The sequence below is a fragment of the Lepisosteus oculatus genome, chromosome 3 (assembly GCF_040954835.1).
Source record: "Lepisosteus oculatus isolate fLepOcu1 chromosome 3, fLepOcu1.hap2, whole genome shotgun sequence".
Classification (NCBI taxonomy): Eukaryota; Metazoa; Chordata; class Actinopteri; order Semionotiformes; family Lepisosteidae; genus Lepisosteus; species Lepisosteus oculatus.
Window position 1 is genome coordinate 34721095 of NC_090698.1, and position 20248 is coordinate 34741342.

Sequence of the window (20248 nt, forward strand, 5' to 3'; positions counted from 1 at the left end):
CTGTCTACACTAAGACAGACATCTCATTCAGGGTGTACTCTTGCCTTTCACCCCTTGCTTCCGGGAATAGGCTCCAGGTCCCCTGCAACCCTATATTTGAAGAAGTGGTTAGAAAATGGATGGAAGTAATTTTAACTCTACTTCCAATACTAAGTCTATAGAAAAACAAACTAGATTTATAACCTGACCCTCTGTACTGTATTTAGGTAGTTTCATACAAACAGTAACTTGTGTTCCCTAACCCTCCTCTATTGATTCTATTGTGAAAAATCACCTTAGTTTAGGTTGCACGTTTTAATGGTTCCTTAATCTCTAAGTCATATATCCTAAATCCACAGTTAAAAAGAAGGTGCAACCTTTGGCATCCCACTGTAACTGCTGTGACCAGAAGTGCATACTGAGTCAGATCTTAGCAACAATGATTTCTGCATTAATTACTCATAAAAATGTGGTCTGATCTTCAGCTCAGTCACAATAATAGACAAACACAATCTGCTTAAACTAATAACACAAACAATTGTACTTGTTGTCAGTACAGAACACATAATTTAAAAATTTGCAGTCTAGGTTGGAAAAAGTATCTCAACCCTTCTATTTAGTAACTGGTAGAACCTCCTTAAGCAGCAATAACCTCCACCAAACATTTCAGGTTTCGGGTCATTGTCTTGTTGTATCACCCAACTTCTATTAATCTTCAGGCGACAGACTGCTACCCTGCCCTGACATTCTCCTGTAAAATTTTGAATTTTGAATTAATTGTTCCCTCTGTGATAGCAAGCTGTCCAGACATCAAAGCAGCCCCAAACCATGATGCTCCCTCCACCATGCTTCATGGTTAGGATGAGGTTTTGGTGTTGGTGTGCAGTGCTTTTTTTCCCCTCCAAACATAGCGTTGCGCATTTCTGCAAAATAGTTCAACCTTTGTCTAATCTGTCCACAGAACGTTGTCCCAGAAGTGTTGTGGGACATCCAGGTGGTCTTTTGCAAACGTGAGACATGCAACAATGTTTTTTCAATGTCAATGTAGAGCAGTGGTTTCCTCTGTGGTGTCCTTCCATTAACACCATTCTTGTTCAGTGTTTTTCTTTTAGTGGACACATTTACAGAGACTTTTGCAAGTTCAAGAGATTTCTGCAGGTCCTTTGCCATTACCCTAGGGTTCTTTTTCACCTCCTTCAGCATTACACACTGCTCTCTTGCTGTGATCTTTGCAGGATGCAAACTCCTAGCAACAGTACTGAACTTCCTCCATTTGTACTTTAGAAAACTTGTATTACTGTGGATTGATGAACACCCAGGCCTTTAGAAATGCTTTTTTAGCCTTTTCTAGCTTTATGCAATTCTTCTAAGGTTCTCTGCTATTTCTTTTTATCAGGGCATGGTTCACATGAACAGCTCTTTCTTGAGAAGAGGAGACTCTGTCAGTAATCAATCTTTGTATAGGGCAGAGCACCTCCAACCCACACCTCCTCATGATTGGAACACCTGACTCCAATTAACTTTTGGAGAAGTAATTAGCCTAGAGGTTCACATACTTTTTCCAATCTAGACTGTGAATGTTTAAATGATGGGATGAGTAATGACAAGAAGAAGTAAAATTGTTTATGTATTAGTTTAAACAGATTGTGTTTGACTATTATTGTGACTTAGTTGAAGATCTTCTCATATTTTTCTGAGGAATTAATGCAGAAATTCAGGTAATTCCAAAGGGTTCGCACTTTTTCTTGCAACTGTATATATCCCTAAATCCATAAGGTTCTTATGGGGAAGAATTCCTCTACATATGTTACTTTCATGTACTTCACTGACTGAATTGCTAATAAGCTATTTTCAAAATGATCTCATGCTGATCAGTTAGGCCAATGATGGCCAAATGCAGGCCTCAAGAACGTAGTGTATTTCAGGATTCTTGTTTTTATCTATTTCCAGCATGTCTCAACAAATTAATTTTTTTAATTGTCTGTTATGTACTTATAGGACACAATTAAATTAAAGTGTTGATTTATTTGTCCCGGTCTAATGGTATTAATTACCGGTTATAGATTATGTGATTGATATGTGGATCAATGTTTTGTTTAAATCCGGTTATGTACGATAGATGAGATTTCAGTCTAAAATGACTCAAAACATCTGTTTGTGAAAGTTGAACAGACTAGTATGTGGTGTTGTTTAACAGACATTGAAAACAACTGAAAACATACCCAATAGCTGGCAAAAATATTACGTACAGTAACTGAGGCAAGCTGAGTATGAATATGTTAAGTGTTTAGGACGGCATGAAGATGAAAAGAGCACAAATTCTGTTACATGTTATGAAATTTTGCTAAAGAAATCATAGATAATAGAGGAATAGATTTAAGAACTTCTATGGATCACATTTCTTTTACAGCAGCCTACAGTAGGTCTATGTACAGTATATAGTGCTTTTTTCCCATTTCTGTCATTATTTTTTGTTTTCCATTAACCCCAGTTATATTGATATGAACACTGATATGCAGCCAATCAAAGAAACTTTGTTTGTACAAAGCACAAGGTAGGAGTATTTCAGTGCTACATTTACTGTATACACTTATCAGTCACATTTTTGCTTTTAACATTTAGTGAAGTAACAAGAGAATATTCCTAAATTCATCATAAAATGTGAGAAAAATTCACTGAAGTAATAATTATAAAATAAATGACATTGAAAAAAATATATTAATATTTCCAAAGCATATTTATCAAGATTAACACATTCAGTTTAAAAGATCCTGTTTATTCAGTTTCAAAGATCATGCAGCTGAAAGACATACATTTATTTTCAATGTAGGCTTTAGAACATTAAGGAAACACACAAATGCAAACTGGCCTTATGTTATCCACGTAAACGTAACTTATGGTCTATAATCTAACGGGCTAGTAAAGTAAATTTCACAGGTGAATATTCAATTTGGTTGACAGGTATTTATCAGATTTAAAGTGGTGGTGATTGAAACAATGATATTCACAAATTACTTTAGAACAATAAAAGTTTCTTAAACTTTTTTATCAAAGACAGAACCTTTTTGAGGTCTGCACACTAGTAAGTAATGGGAAACATTTCAGGTAGATTAAATATTCATATTTTAAAATTGTATTCGAAAGAATATGCATTTCAAATATGGCCAAAACTTACACCTGCACTCGTTTTAATTTGGTTAATTCATCAGGGACCTTTCCGTAATATAACGTATTTATCTAAGTGAACTAGAGAACAGCAAACTGTCAATGTCTCAAATGTTGCCATCATTCATCTGCAACTGTGTACATATACTGTATAGTACATGTATAAAAATAAGTGTGCAGGTCAACTATTTGTGCATCACTGTTAATTTATGAATGTTAGCATAAACCTTTACAAACTGTCCAAAAGTCCCCCAAATACCTCTTCAACCCCATAACACTTTTTTATATGACCTAGTTGCGTGAGATCAGCACTGCTGAAACTCAAGATGTTTGCAAAAATCAACACTGTATTTTTAAGAAAATCCAAAACAGCGCTGTTTAGGCATTAGAGAAAATATCAAAACTCGAGGTGTACTGGAATGCTTACGGAAATCAGTCCACTGGAGTGATTTTTTTTCCTTTTTAATTAGCTTTGATTGCGATCTAAGAAGCTTTATGGATACACACCACGTTGTCCATTCTGCTTGTATCATCATTGCAAACTCTTGCGCACCCCCTGGTGCTTGCTAGTCTCCAAAACTTCTTTGTGTTGCCTGCTTTGCAGATTGTCTTCCTTGTCTCTCTGGTTGCTCATTATTCAGAGACAGACGGATCTCAGGTCATCTGCAGCTGCAGCAAAGGAGAAGCAGGAAAGATGGCGATCATCCACTAGACCGGGCACACGCATGAGACACAAAACAACTTTTAGAAAGGTCTCTTTTCTGGACGAACTCGTAAGTAAAACGCGAATCCAAAACGTTAAGATCACTGCTTTATTAATGATCCATAAACAAGATGTTGTGGTTGAACGAAAAACCTGGAGAGCGTCTGTTTAATGAGCTGGAAAAAGCTGAAGGTTTTTTTTCTTTTTAGTTTAGGACCAGTCGTGGTGACTTGGAGAGAGCGAGAGCAATAGAAAGAAAGAGAAAGAAAGAAATGAAGAAAGCTCGTGTTGGCACCCAAACATGTAAAGCCAGCCAGAACGTGACCTCTTTATTTTTTTCTACCACCCATTTATTTGTACGTGTTTTTTGGAAATCGAGACTCTAAACAGGACCTCACTAGAGCTTGCGTTGTGTACGAGTACCCGGGAGAGTTTTATTTAGGTAGGTCTGGTGAGGGATTTTGCTTTCTCCCTCTCTTTTGATCGTTAGCTTGGAAGGAGAAGCCATTGCACGGATAGCTCTCCTCTCCCAGCACTAGTGTTTAAAAGAGCTGAGCCTCCATTAACGACTGTCTGGCATTGCTGCTGGTCCAAGTCCAGATACTCACTCAAAAAAGCTCTGTCCAGGTTTTTTGTTGATCCTATTGGCTTCCCTAACACCGATTAAATTTAAACGGCTGGATTTTCTGTTTTTCCTAACGAGTGACTTGAAGCTTCCAGTTCTGAGGGGGTATTTCTTTAATTGCAATTGGCTTGTTTTTTTCTCCCTTTGCTGCTGCAAGCTGGGGTTTGGATGTCTGTGCTGACAGGGCTCTGAAGTCAGGTATGTCATTGTGGGCTTCACCATAAAATGGAGGAAAGCACAGCAGTCTCTAAGGAGAGACTGAAGTCAGAAATCCCCAACAAGAACAAAGGTTGACTTTGTTGTTTAGCTTATCAGTATGACTTTTGCTTGTGCAGGTTCCAGCCCAGGCACAAATAGAAGCTTGCAAGAATGCTTTGTCTTGTGAAGTCATGGTTAAGTTTTTGCTTTACTGTGGACTTCACAAGAAAATGGAGGGCGGTAGAGCTTCCAGAAGCAGGACTGAAAAGGGATTGGGATCGACGGTGTGATGGAGGGAGACGAGCCATGGATGAGACAGGAATTTTAATGCTTAATTATGCAGTAGCAGAACCCAGAAGTCCTTGGTGTTGTAGACAGAGAGAAAGCTGGTGGCCTTCAGGAGCTTTTGAAATATTTTAGTTTTACAGAGTATGAGTTCCTAAGCTGATGAGATGTTCCTTTGATGATGGCATTCTCAAATTAAGTGTGACTGATTCTTCTAGATGATAAAAGAAGGAAACAAAGACTAGGTGGTTTTCAAGTCTATGTTTTCCAAATGTGCTTTTTACAGAATATGCTACTCGAGACAAACTTTTGATCTTTTAACATCTTTGGTTATGGATTTAATTAGCACATTGGCTGTGAATTTGTGGTTGTGCATTCATAAACTCATTAGAGTCCCATAACAGTAGTGGTGTTCATTCACAAGGCATGTGGGACACCACAACAAATTAAAATATGTACAGAGGAGAACCTCATGAATTCATCATATTTATATATAACTCAATGTTTTACATTTTCTTTAAAATATTTATATTCTGTGTTACGACTAAGGAAAATAAAATATATTGCATTCCTATACAATTTACAAAAATCAACCAATAGCTTTGGTTTCCCAACATCTATAGTAGAAAGAAATCACTATTGGATATGTGGAATTTTGAATTTGAAATGTGTAATGCATGTGTGCCATTTTGACAATTATTTGACAATTCTTATGTTTGTCTAGTGTTAGAACTCATGGGAAGCTTGGAAAATTTACATAGAACAAAGGGAAGTTATTTTCTTTTTATGCAGGTTTATTTTTCATGTATCTTGAGTATTCTTTCATAATGCGTAATTTGTACATATAACATACTTTATCAGGAAATGGATATAAATGCATTTAAAAAATCAGATTGCTGCAGAATTCCAAATCTTCTGGTTTTATATTTCAACTTGATACATCTTTGGTAAATTCAACACATGGATACTGCAATTATCCATATTATTTGAGAGGTTTTTATGGGCTACTGTAGTTTGGTGATTCCTACAAGAATGCAAGGAGAGAGATCTAGACAGCTAATCTTTTTGTGCAAAGCTGCTATGCTGTGAGCTATCAAAATGGTGGTATTTTATTTAATGGCCAAACTACCTATTCTGTTTTATTATTTGATGGCTTCAATAGTTGATGGACTCAAATTATTTCTGTTGTGTTCTCCTTTTACAAAATCTTCCAGTTTGGTTCTTGATGACCATATTTTCTCAAGGATATAAAGAATTGAACACAAGATTTTCTTTAAAATATGGATATGAGCATGATGATGTCATGCAACTATGTTTAAACATTGGTGTTCAGTAAAATTTTCCTTCCTCTCAGCCCACCTCTTCCACTTTGAATTCAGCTGGGCTTTCCATAATTAAATAATAATTCTCCTTGGTTTTAAAACAACAGTCACAATATTTGTTTCTCAAGAACGTTTTCAAATAATATTCCACAATCATATTTCAAAGTAGTTTGTATGATCCTAATTATGATTCATTTAACAATGCCTTTTCATAGGTTTTATTGTGGTGTTATGTTGGCTAGACACAACCTTACCCATTACATTTTGACGTTTACATGTTTGAAAATGCATAAAGTTGGACCTTATTGACCCTCAAGATTGGGAGCATATTTACTTTTGTGCTTCTGAAATTGCAGCCATTTCTTCACCTGTTGTCTACAACTAAGAGTTTTTTTTTCTTGCTAGATTTTTAGATATCTTTTTGGTTGGAGGTCTTCATAATGTAGAATATGTAAATGTTTTTTTTCTGTACAAATAGAATGCTTGGTTGTGAGATGCTTTTTATGGTTTTCTTCTAGGTTTGCATTTTATTTTTTTATATACTGCTGCTCACTTATTGTACCTTTTGTTCTCAATCCTATTAATGGGGAACCCAGTTTCAACTGATCTCTCAATCACTGGTCTTTAATTGATCTACTTGCTTGAGTTTTTTCTGCACTCAGTCTTTGATTTTAAAAATAATTAAATAATTAAAAAAATAACTTATTTTTTAAAAGAATTTATAGATAATGAACTATATGCATTCTTTCCTCACTTTACTTAAATTTGTGCATTGATCTGTTTAGTTGTTAATAAGTGAACAGTTTATGATACAGGCAGGAATGACTGTATCAAATTCTCCCCTATTTTTTTCTATCCTTCATTCATCCAGTTTATTGCATTTCAGGTAGCACAGCTGAATGAGGAGAGTTCTGATTTGTGCTGGTTTGATACCAATTACAAATGTCATTCAAATATATAAGAGATTAAATGAAACTTGAAAGTATGCCTCAGATTAAAAAAATCCAAATCAATTAGCCTGCAATTGAGAACTCATCTAGAACAAAAAAGCAGAAGAGACAGATCTCTTGTGACTATAACTGAGAACCTCTGTCTTCTGCAGTACAAACCTCAATATATTAGGTTTTCTATTTTTTGTGATTTAAAGTATTTTGTCAAGAAAGAAAAAATTGAGATTTATGAATTTTGTTCCTCACATAGTCCCAGGAAAAATGGAATGGAACCCGCAATTGCTTGATGATAAATTCAGCAAATGCATATACTGTAGGAGCAAAATATCAAAGATGTTAAATTACTTGCCACTATTAAAAGCAACATTAGGCTTTACATGCCAGAAAAATGATTATCATCAACAAGAAAGCTATTGAGTGGTGGCCTTCATTCTCACCTTGATTTCTTCAAAGCAGATTTGCTCCAAATTTGTCCCATTTACAGGGAAAGCACAGCATCATACTGTATGACAGTGTTAACTTTTTGTCATCTACTTTATAGAGAAAGAAAGTAGTATAAAAATACATGCAAATGTGGGTTATTTCAGTCCATTTATTCTTCGTGATTAGATTATTTGGTCTTATTCTGCAATATGTACCACATTGTTCTAAAGTTCTGTGAGTCATTTTAATAAACCCAGACAAAGCACAGAGTGGAACATTCCAGTTGCCTTTTGTGTGCATGCTATCCATGGCCCCAGGTATTTCATGATCAGGCCACACCTACAACTACTTTAATCAGTTTGAGGTGCGTCACTCTTATAACACGTCTTTCTGGGAATATTACAGAATGATAGAAAAAATCACCTAATTTTTCATTTTCTATATATCCATACAGACATCCGGGTGCTGCCCTGTCTTTTATTCGCGATCTGACATGAATCTAATCCACTCAGTGCTGCTGTTTGTGTTGTCAGTTCTTTTCACAAATGGTCCTGTTATTCTTTGTGAGCCCTGGACATACAGTATATCCCTGTAATTTATCTAAGCTGTTTTTAGATTAGTACTAGCTCTAGAAATATACATGAATACATGAAGGACTCGACCACACCTTTGACAAATTTCAGCATTGTACACATTAAAATAAAACATACTTGACAAATGTTTAAGTACTGAATTGTGCATCAGTTAGCCAATTATCTTATCTTTTAACCCCTAAAATGGTCACTATGTATAAGCTGTATATTATTATGATTTAAGCAGCTTCTTATAATGGCATTAAATATTTAAATATATATGGTCAAAGTTATGTTCTTTGTACAAAATGTATATATATTCATACTATCCCAGTCTTGAATTCTAACTTTCCACATGTCGAATCTTGTGAAATTAATTACCTGCTTTTCCTGAATAATGACATTTTTATTTAGAATGACAAGAGGACTGGTAACTTTATTTTAGAATCGGTCACAGTCTCTTATTGATTATTATTATTTATCGGACTGATTTCACTATTTGCAACATGTACTTAGCTATAGAGATGTAAAAACATTAATTATAATGTCAAGATTTTTTGTTGTCAAAAATAAGGAAATAAAAAAATATTACAAATGTATAGTCATATTGTTTTAGGAATATGTGCCATTGGTGCTCTGGGCATCAAGATGTTCATCTCAGTTTGCCTCTACTACATTAATTACTGTAATGCATTTATTTTTCAAATCTTTCAGTCCAGAGTAACATGATTGAAACCAATATTGCTTTCCAAAGCAAATTTCTTGCTTTGACAAAAGTTGTAAAATAATGAGGTGGATTATGACTTTTGATTGCATTAACAAGAAAAGCCTAAAATAAAACAAATTGAAAAACTAACAAAGTACAGATTGAAAGCAATATTTTTGGGTTATATTCCACTAAATAATGTTCATGATAATTAATCTAACCTACAGTACATAGCAGATTATTAACTCAGTACCATTTTGTAGTGAAAATCAGATAACAGTCTTTTAACAGTTTAAAAGATGGAATACTAAAGGTTAGTCAGTTGCATTTCATTAATAGATAAGTTCTTCCTTGCTACATACAGCCTATCATTACAACTAAATTTTCACTATTTCTTTGAAGACTGCACGCATTATTGAGAATTATATATTTGAATAAATAATAACATTTACTATGTGGCATGTATTGAGTTTCACCTGGAGAAGCGCTTGAGAAAAATTTGTATTTACGTTTTACCCATACCTTTAGTTATGACAGACATTACCCTTTATGGCCTTTTAGGATTTGAAAGTCTTACAAGTACAAAAAGGCTATTAACTCTGAATTTTGGTTTCCAAGAGGATGAAGGGAAGATTTTCAATAAGCATTGACATTAGATTGGAGAACTGAGATGGACATTGACCAGAGTTTAGCTCCTAAAGAGCAGGGGCCTAAAGTGAGCACTTCTTACTTATTTACACAGAAAAAGTCACGTCATAAAACACCCCATTTTTTTAAGCAAGACAAAAAGTGAATACAAACAGGGTTGAACTCAAGCAGTGATGAGTGAACTTGGGGCCAAAATGAAAAGAATATATGGGAAATTGAATGATAAGTGTAAAAGGGCCTTTACACTTCAAGCTGTTTTTATGAAAAGTGATGAAACTTCATACCTCTGAACACTCATCACTTACTACCAAATAAAACAACTTGCATTTCTTTCCTTAGTCATTAGTTTTAATACAATTGCCATCAAGAAGCAAATGCTTAGTTGGAGAGCAGAAGAAATACCTGCTAGGTTTCAATATTAATCCAGGAAGCACCATGTTCCCTTTATACTATTGCGTATGGTAATTTTGTACTACACACAATGTCTGACTCCTACATGAATAAAATAACCAGGTAGGTGTCCAAGCAAATAACTGTACTTTAAAGCGGGGATTCTTGATCTTGGACCTCAGGACTTCAGTGTTTGCTGGTCTCAAACCAGCTAAGCTTTTAGTAAATTAGGAGGTTTAATTAGGAGCTTTAATTGAACTAATTGTTAAGTTGGGAAAGAATAAAACAGACACTGGTGTCATAAAAAGGGAAATTTGTTCAGAGATTGTACAAGGTCCTATCAGACCATTGGGATGAACATAGGCGCTGTTGTAAATGGAGTGGTATTAACTGGCGAATACCAATATTCAACAGCAATGTTCTTTAATCAAAAGGGTGTTTCATCATTTACTGTGGTTTGCTACATTTATTTTTTTAATGAAGGGAGGGTAGTATGGACAAAGTGCTGATGTGTGCTCTGTGTAAGACTAGTATTTTGAGACTTTCTTAAAAAGCATGTTCCAACTAATGGATGTCATTTAGAATGAATGTGGCAGTGGTTACAAACACTAACAGAGTTCTGTGGAGTACAATGATAAGCCACATTTGCATTGCTTTTGTGGCTTCTTTCATGCATGGTTCCACGTTTTTAAAGACTTGAGTTAGACTTGATTGGGAGAGCTTTTCCCTTTGTTGAAAGTAGCAATGAGAACATAGGGATACCAGTGCCTGTTGTGTCTGATGTCATTACATTTTTCTTTCACCAAAGCTCTCACTAACATAGTTGGTCTAATTAACTGAATAATTGTAAAATTTGCCATAATTTAATGGCTCTGAGATTTTTGTAGGTACCTGCACCTTTTATTAAGTGAATGTTTTCAGTAACCTTGTAACTCAAATGTAAGAGATTTTAAGAATCATTCTATATATGTTTAAGAAAATTATTGGGTTGTTTAAATACCTTCCCTGGTTGTAACAAGAAATAGAAGAAACTAGGCTTTTCTAGGAATGGGTTTGACATTCCCGCTCTAGCAAAATAAGTGTGAAAGGGCCTTTAGATGGAAAGACCGCGCACACTTCCATTTATGAATTGATCTACTTCAATTTTCAGTAAATCGTTACAGAATGCCTTAAAACTGCTAAAGGATTTGACCTGCAATGTATTGTAAGAAAATAGATGGGGATAGCTAACTTAAAATTTTCAAACAGCTTCATTTTTTGGCAATGGGAATCTTAAAATCTTTACAAAAATAGGAAAAAAAGAAAAGTAGACTGATTAAGTTAGCTGTTGTATATTGGTTCTGTCATTTTAGCATCTGAGCTAGCATTTCACCTGTTGTGCAGTTATTTAATGTACAGAAGAGTATCTTGCAAAAAATGGCATTTGCAATCTTTTATAAAAATGTTTTTAGGATTTATTAAAAAAGTAAAGTCACATCACTTTAGTGATGGTGAACATTTACCTTTATGCTAGTTTTTTTTTCTGCCACTCCGAAGATAACTTAAAATAGAATCTCCTAAGTGCAAAGCAGCAGGTTTAGTCTCAGAAGGAAGAAAATTGTGTAAAAAATGATGGTTTTCTGGTTTTTAGATTGATGGAATCTGAATGCTTTGCTGCGGAAAGAAATATTCAAGAGGCTTCCCTGAAAAAAATGCATTTCGTGATAACATTTATGGACCTTTTGTGCAGCAGGAAAAAAGTGTCCAGGCCACAGTGGAAAATATTCCATTAAAGTCAGATCTCTCAAGGCTTTAACACTGGGAACAGTTCATTTTTTCTGGAAAGGATTTTGTAGTTTCCCTTGGATTAAAGTGTGATGCAATCAATAACAGCTGTAAAATACTAACTTAAATTGACATTGTTTTGAATGTAATTGTAATGGTTTGTCCTACACATGACTTACATAAATGAGGTAGCAGCAGTGATTGATGAAGTGTAAACAGGCTTGCATGAACATATGAATTTGTGAATACTTGTTAATGATGGGATAGAAGCTTATTCATTATAAATGCTTTATACCAGTGGTCCTCAAACTTTTTGGACCAAGTACCACACCTAATCCAACCAAAGCATCCAAGTACCACCTACAAGTCATCATCTCATAGGAACCCCAGAAATTCTCAATGACCAACATAAGCGCATGTGCACACACACTCACACATACATATAATAAATATTATAATAATAAACTTTGTTTGATATAAAAAATGTGGCTTCTCAAAGTGTTTTACAGAAAAAAAAAACAACAACAAATAAAAATAAAAAAGCATCATTTCAGTGAGAGGGGTGAGCCTGTTTAGTCGAGCAAAGCAGATGTGAATTAATTTTTTGAGCCTTGATACAATTCACAACAGTCTAACAGATTTTAAATCGTCAGGCATTTTCTTGACGGCAAAGGTCTCGCGGTGGATGTTGCAATGAAACCATTAATTTCTGGAGCAACCTAATTCGTTCAACTACACCGCTGTGTCAGCTTGTCATTGCTCTAGCACCGTCTGTACAAACTCCGACACATTTTATCCAGTCGATGCCATTCTCTTCGATAAATTCATTCAGAAGCTGAAATACGTGCTCTCCTGTAGCTCCTGTTGGTAGCGGCTTACAGAGCAGAAAGTCCTCACGGGATGTACCCTCAAACTCGTATCTAACGTAAACGAGCAAATTGGCCAAATAGACTACAGACTCATCAAATTGCAGTGAAAAACATCTGCTCAACTTAACGCGCTCAGTGTACTTTTGATATAATCCTTAATTTCAATAATTCTATGAATGACTGTGTCTTTCAGGGGGGGCAGCAGGTCGAGCTGTTCAGCAGCTTTTTCTCCACACATAATAGTGTGGGGCTTACCTGCTTTAGCAATCCGCAAGCTTGCATTTTTCCACGTTTCCGTTTTTATTTCAGTGTTTATTTTAAGTTTTTATTTCATGCGCATGGGAGAGAAACACAGAGACGCTCTGTGTATTTTTCTCAAATTAACTTAGAACAGTTCTTAAATATTTTTCTGTTATTTTTCACGCTTTCCTGTGCTCACAAGATTACCAATGTTCGTAGCACGCATATATATGCATTCCTGTGTTTACAACATTGGCATTGTTCCAAAATCACGCACAGTCTTCTACCTCCATATTTGCTGGAGATACAATAGCTTTTTTTAAATACAATTGGTCACTTGCGTCCGTGGCACGCATTCCTATAGAGTGGTTTAGAATTACAGAGTATCTCTTGTGTCCACTGAAGTATTGGCGCGCACTGTATTGTAGTACGTAGGCTGCGTATTCGACACGTATAAAAATACAAAATATGAAAACCCGTCCCGATTTTTCAGCGCACACAACACAGTTCCAGGGTCATTTGGCGTACCACCTGGCGGCACGCCGCGTACCACTGCAGGTACGCGTACCACAGTTTGAGAACCACTGCTTTATACGGAAGCAACTCAAGACAATATGCTTTAGTACTTTAATTTTGACTGTGGCAGTGGAGAAGGAGAAATGCTTCTAGCAGTCATGTCAAACTTGCATTTGGTCTGCTTATCAAAATATAATACAGTACTGGTAATGTGAGATTGATTTTAACAGCACAGGTCAGGTCCTGCGGAAGTACTGATTGAGAATCAGATCTTTTCACCATTGTTATTAGTACTTAGTCTGTAGTCTGTTACAGAAGTGTGGACCTCATCTAGATTACACAAAAGGGTTTTCATTTTCACACAGCTTTATGTATATTTCCCATTTGAGAAACAATTGATTAAGAGGTTAAAAGGCTTTTATATTTTTTATCTTATTTTATTACAACTAGCTGTATAGATGTAAGTCATATATTCTGAAGCTATCTGAGGTGTTTTAATCTGAATATATTGTAATGCCTTAATGTAGCACTGCTGATCAATTTTTGTGGCAATGTGCTTTGGCCAAAAAAACAATGGTGAACATTTTGTTCTCTAGGCAGAGTGGCAATAAAGCTTTTCTGCTTGCGTAATCTACAAAGATAAAGCCACCAACATAAATTCAATGGGCGAGGATAACGAGCAAAGTGGATGCCATCTACCAGCACATTTCAGCCACAATAAAACAAAATTTTGCTTTGAATTACTCAGTTGTGGAACTGTAGAAAAGTTCAGAACTCTTCGGAGAATTTCGAGACCGCTTAATCCTGACAGGTGCTCTTTGAAAATGAACAGGAATGATCTTGTTGCAGAGATCTACGGTTCCAGTCAGTGAGGTTCACTTCTATCCGAGGTTGATTAAATATTTAAGGACTTAGATGAAGGTTTTACTGGTAAGTTAATATTAATGGATTTCTCATCTTTCCACTACAACTGGTGTTATTGCAGAAGGCTGTTTATTTCTAACTTGGCAAGTATTTTTTCTTTGCTGAGTTCTTTAACAAGTCTTTTGGTTTTAGCAACAGTATTCATATCTTCATATTTTATAATCTTGCATTCAGATTCCATCAAATAAAGCATTTTTCTACTTCTGTGGTTGACAGAAGTATTCAATATGAACTGATTGTCTGTCAAACTAAAACATACGTCTGTTGGTTTCAGTGAAGTGTAAAGCTAAACAAATGCTATTTTATAAAGAATTAAAACATTTTTTCCTCACTAATTCAACAAATGCAAATGTCACACAGGGATTCTAGCTTAATCTCAAAAGAGATCCAGCTGCTTCAGAATTTGCTGTGCGCATGTGTGCCTTGTTATTCTTTCATTCAGGGTCAACTCAACCAAGCTTGTAACCACTTTCATCTCAAAATTAAATAAAATTGAAGGAAGCTTATTAACTAAGTTATGAAAATCTTATTTTTAAAGATTTATTTAAAGATTGAGGTGTGTTTTATTTAAATCTTTAATTTAAAAAGGATGTACTTTGGGACTTATCACATTTTTTTTAGCTTTCATGGCTACCCTAAAATGCGTATTGTTGAAATAAAAAAAAATATGATGGGTTGACCCCAAAGTGAAGTGCTCTTCACTTTTGGGAAGTTTTGGAATTCTAAAATATCAAAAAAAAAAGTGCCACTGGAATTTGGTCTGGCACGGAGATATGATTTCTAAAATGGATGAGACAATGTAAAAGATTCCACACCAAATATACATAGTTGGAATTTAGGTGAAACAAAATCTCTTTGCTCAGCAGACTCTGAGGTGATACAGTAAAATTGTAAAGGAATGCAATGGTACTCATCCATGAAAAACTGTATACAAAAATGCAGACATTGCTGTATATTGAAGAGAAGGACTTTGCACTAATATGGAAATCTTGTAGAAACCTGCCACTCTTTATTTTTTTTCCACTAAACGATTGATACCTTTATCATTCACCTTCAAGTGGTTTTGTTGATCTATACATGTGATTCAATACATAATCTCCCAAGCAGAAACTCATTAAGTGGGTTGCTTTTTCAAAAGAGAAACTGCATTGCCCCCTAAAATAACATGTTTAGAGAGATGAGATAATGCATCGTTTCTTAAAGAAATAATCCCAGTGGGAACAGACTTCCTGTCCACTTTCCAAAAGAGTCTTTGCATTCTCCATTTTTTTCTGTTTTCTCCTGCTTTTGCATGTACTCTTAGAACACATCAGATGATCTTTAACCATTACTTGACAGACACCAATTCCAAGTAACCTGGAATTTTAATGGGAGGCAACCAGCAGGAAGCCATCAAAATATTTGAAAGTTTTTGTGTCATCTGTGCATATGCTCATTTACACTGAAACCCTATTACACCATTTGTTTTTTTTTTGTTGTTGTATGAAGCTGGAGCAGCCTCCTGCACCATCAGATATAAATGATAATATTTAGATGGATTGCAGCTTTTTTCATCTCATTTGAAATGTAATTTTTTCTAATTCTTTTTTTACAAATAGTAACCTTAAATTAATCACATTTTAAATTCCTGCAGTGTTTTTTTTAAGGCTGTCTTATACTGTTTTGCTTTGGTGTTAGTAAAGGAAATATTCAACTGTAATATTCAACCAGTCTGCAATGGGTCCCTTTACAATAGATTGTTACAGAGTTCTTTACAGAATTATAAAGCAGTTGACCCAGGATCCCAGGTCTGATAGTTACCCTGCTCCAGGCAATGAGTTTAACATACATTATTTTTCATCGTGGTCAGTCTCTGCAATATCAAGGGTTGGTATCTTCCTTCATTCATCATTCATCACATCAGTGTCATCTGGGTTCAGTAGCTAAAGTCTCCAGGGTCTGCAGTTTTAGACCAGTCTTTGGTTTGGTCTAGCTTTCCAGATGTTACAGGCTGTCAGGACATGTATAAGTACCTCAGAAGAACTCAGAAGTGTCTGCTTGGTGTTTACTAGGAATAGCACTAGTCTAGACTGGAAATGGGCTTCAGTCATTCCCGTTAGGATTAACTTTTATGTATAGTATTTAGTTACTCATTTTTTAAATTTTGCTTATAGCTTTATAATTGCTAATAACTGTATAATTGCTGAGAAATCTTTGGGCAGTTAAAATTAAGAAAAAATACAAAGTGATTACTGCAAAATCCTATTTTCTGAAAAATATAAATCAAAGTAGTGATCTAGTTTTGCGGTATAATATTTTCTGATGTGCCTAAAATTGAAAGTATCATACTTTGGCAGATATATTTAGGTAACCTTACTTGACTAGTAAGGACCTTATGTGTATATGCTTTGCTTCCTTTACAGCTTGCAGTCTTGTTTTTGTATTTTGAAACAAGTTCCTGGCACCTTTCCAGAGGTATATTTGCCCACTCTATAATGCATACTGCTTTGAGTTCTGCAATCAACATTGGTTTCCTTTTTGCAACAGCAGCATTTAAGGCAGTCTGCACCATCTTGATGCGATTCAGGTCTAAAATTGATATGTTTCTGCATTTTTGCTGTATCGACTTCATGAAATGTTTGGGCTCATTATCCTGCTTGAATACAAGCTTCACTTCAGTAAACTGTCTAGTGCTGGGAGAGCACTGAGAGTGCAGCACTGGTTGACATTTTGCAGCATTTGGTGGTCCTTCTCAAATACCAAAAAGTCATCAGCTGTTGACATAGAAAAACAAGCTTGCATATTTACAGAGCCTTCACCATGTTGAACACTGGGCATGAGGAACTTTCCTTTCAATTTCTCTCTTTTTTCCTTTAAATATATTTCCTTTCTTGCAGAGAAAAAATTGAGAAAATGTTTTTTTCATACAATTACCAGGTTCATACACTTTCTTGTGTGTATTTCTTTTATAGAAAGGTATTTTACATTAGCTTATATTCACATACAATACCAGTCAAAAGTTTGAGTACACTTGCTTAAACCCAGGTTTTCCATGATTATCTGTGCTTTAAACTGTATAAACATGTCTATAAACACTTAATATTTATTTACATGATATGTGTACTTATAATCTTAAGTGACTGCATTCAAAATGTTAATTTTTCACTTTCAATAAAATGAACACCCAAAGCAGGCAGATTTCAGTCTGAACATTTATTGAACTTTTGTTAAAATTATATCGAGGAAAATTATATCGCGATAATTATCGTTATCGAATTATCACCCAGCACTAGTCTGTAGCCCAGGTTAGTTATAAGTCAGAAATGTGTATTACATGGTATTAGAACACTAACAGAAGTTTAAAATAGTTTTTTTTAGATGTTCTCACAGTTAACTAGCATTACCTCATTAAACTTTTGTCACCAATTATTGGTAAACAGGTAAGAGCCCATGATTACTATAAATATAGGGAGCATGAGCAAAAGTTCGTAATTCGTAAATGAGCATGGCAAATTTTGCTCAGTTAAGCAATGAAAAAAGAGAGTCTATAGTTACTTTAAGAAATGAAAGTCAATCTTTAAGACAAATTGTGAGAACTTTGCAAGTTTCAGTAACTGCTGTGGCCAAGACTATCAAACGATATGAAGAAACGGGCACTCATGAGGACTGAAAAAGCTTAGGCAGGTCAAAGGTGAACAAAATTGGAGAATACGTTCCTTAGAGTCACAAGTCTGTGAAACTGGTGATTAACGGACCCTTAATTATGAGCTAAAGTCAATGCAACCAGAAGTACAGATGTTTCAACATCAACTGTTTGGAGGAGGTTACGTGTAGCTGGCCTACCAGGAAGAATTGCTGCAAAGAAACCATTGTTAAGAGTGCAGAATAAGAGGAAGAGACTTACCTGGGCCACAAAACACAGAAACTGGACCTTTCAGGCCAGCTTTGGTACTCATGAGTGCCAGTTTCTTCATATCATTTGATAGTCTTGGCCACAGCAGTAACTGACACTGAAGATTGACCTTCATTTCTTAAAGTAATTATAGATTGTCTTTTTTCCTTGTTTAACTGAGGGAATTTTGCCATGTTCATTCAGGAATTACAAATGATTGCACATGCTCCCTATATTTATAGGAATTGTGGACCCTCACCTGTTTACCAATAATTGGTGACAAAAGGTAAATGAGGTAATACTAGTTAACTGTGATCTAACATCTAACAAAGACCATTTTAAACTTCTTTTAGTGTTTTAACACCATGTTACACACAATCCTGACTTTTAACTAACCTGGGCTACAGACTCGTGCTGGGCGATAATTTAACAACGATAATTACCGCAATATAATTTTCCTCGATATAATTTTAACAAAAGTTTGATAAATGTTCGATATATATGTTTATGCTTTGCGCACGATATGCACATGCGCACAAAATACTGCGCGAGTGCGCGTGGGTGTTCGCCCAGCCCTACTACAGACTGAAATCTGCCTGCTTTTGGTGTTCATTTTATTGAAAATGAAAAATTAACATTTTAAATGCAGTTCACTTAAGATTAGAAGTACACATATCGTGTAATTAAATATTAAGTGTTTATAGACAGGTTTACACAGTTTAAAGCAAAGATAATCATGAAAAACCTGGGTTCAAGGAGGTGCACTCAAACTTTGGACTGGTGCTGTAAATAAAACCTAATGAAATGGTCATTGAATTCATCAGGAAACAATTAGAACTCTCTTCTTAATTCTTTTTGGGTTATCCATCTTAAGAAATGTGTTAGGAGGAGATTGATTTGTGCAGGAGATTTCCACTGATCCATTACACATGGATATATTTGCATCAGGGATATATCAGCATGCAGTCGTTGGACTTCCATGTTGCCCCTATGTTGCTGCAAGTGTACAGGCATCAGTTGCTCCTTGTAGGTAGAAGTTGAATACCGGGAAATGAAGTTGTTTTGGGAAAAATAAAAATGCCTTTGAAAATAAAAAAAGATATTGCATAATGTAAGGACAAATGAAAAAAAAAGTACTGTATTTTATCTTATTTATAGATTTATTCCATATGAATTACAGTCCAGTAGCATATAGTGGCGAAAATATTTACACAAACTACAGATTTGTTCTTCTGCTGCAGTGTGCATGTTTTTGAGGTTTGGATGAGTTAACATTTCTTATGTGAAATATTCTGCATTCTAGGATGCAAGCTTCTCGCATTCAAATTGGTGTTTCCTGGCTGCCATGGCCTCCTTCAGATTTAACTAAAACATTTCAATTGAATTTAAGCTAGATATTTACAGTAGCCAAACCCACACTTAGATAGCTTTCCTTTTAAAAAATTGACTTGGTGTTGTGCATGTAATTATTGTGGAAGTTGTGTAGAGTTTTCCTGGTAAGTAAGACTTTAGCGTGTAGATTCTTGAATTTGTCCAGTACTGTGATTCTTAGTTGCATTTGATTTACTCTTGCAGAAGATTCAACATTTGAAGAGATATGCAGTCCTGTATTATGATGAAACCAATATTGTATTTAGCAGTAAGTTCAGTGATTATTTCCTGTTAAGATGTATGATTTGGACCTTATGAAATTTGGTCAGAACATCATTCTGGTTTGATGAATCACAAATGGAATTCTCAAAGAATCTGGTAATACATACTGCATGCATTTAACTTTTCATTGTTTTTCTTGGAGCTTTTCCTAAGTCTATTGATAACATGTCTCAAATGTTTGTGTCATTGTACAACAATTTATTAATGGTGCCCAACACTGCATGTAGAAGGGTTTCATTGACTCTTTGAACACTTTTATTCTGCTTTAAAAACATTAACTTGGACTTAATTGGTCAAGACCAATTAATGTCTTTTAAATTAATTTCATGTTTTAATGTCTTCCTAGTATTTGGTTTGCTGAGCCTCAGTGAGCTTTTTCCAGTAGCCTCCAGATTAATGTCAATGGAATGATCCACCTTAGTTTCCAGTTGAGAAGATGTTATAT

The 20248-nt window shown here is 35.1% G+C and overlaps 1 protein-coding gene and 1 long non-coding RNA gene across 4 annotated transcripts in view; one reads left to right on the top strand and one right to left on the bottom strand.

Moving 5' to 3' along the window:
- Positions 1-2739: 2739 nt before the first annotated feature.
- Positions 2740-4535, bottom strand: LOC138237714 (uncharacterized). Its single transcript, XR_011189070.1, has 2 exons — positions 4456-4535; positions 2740-3813 (listed from the first exon to the last, which is right to left on the bottom strand). It is a non-coding gene; the product is annotated as an uncharacterized lncRNA (long non-coding RNA).
- Positions 3761-20248, top strand: part of znf462 (zinc finger protein 462) — a 96733-nt gene continuing 80245 nt past the window's right edge. For 2 of the 3 annotated variants that reach the window (XM_015337355.2, XM_006627049.3), the window contains exon 1: positions 3761-3917. The gene's annotated coding sequence lies outside the window, so the exon portion shown is untranslated. Of the gene's footprint in view, positions 3918-4589; positions 4671-20248 lie in introns of those variants that run through there. The other variant, XM_015337362.2, reaches the window with a different exon arrangement.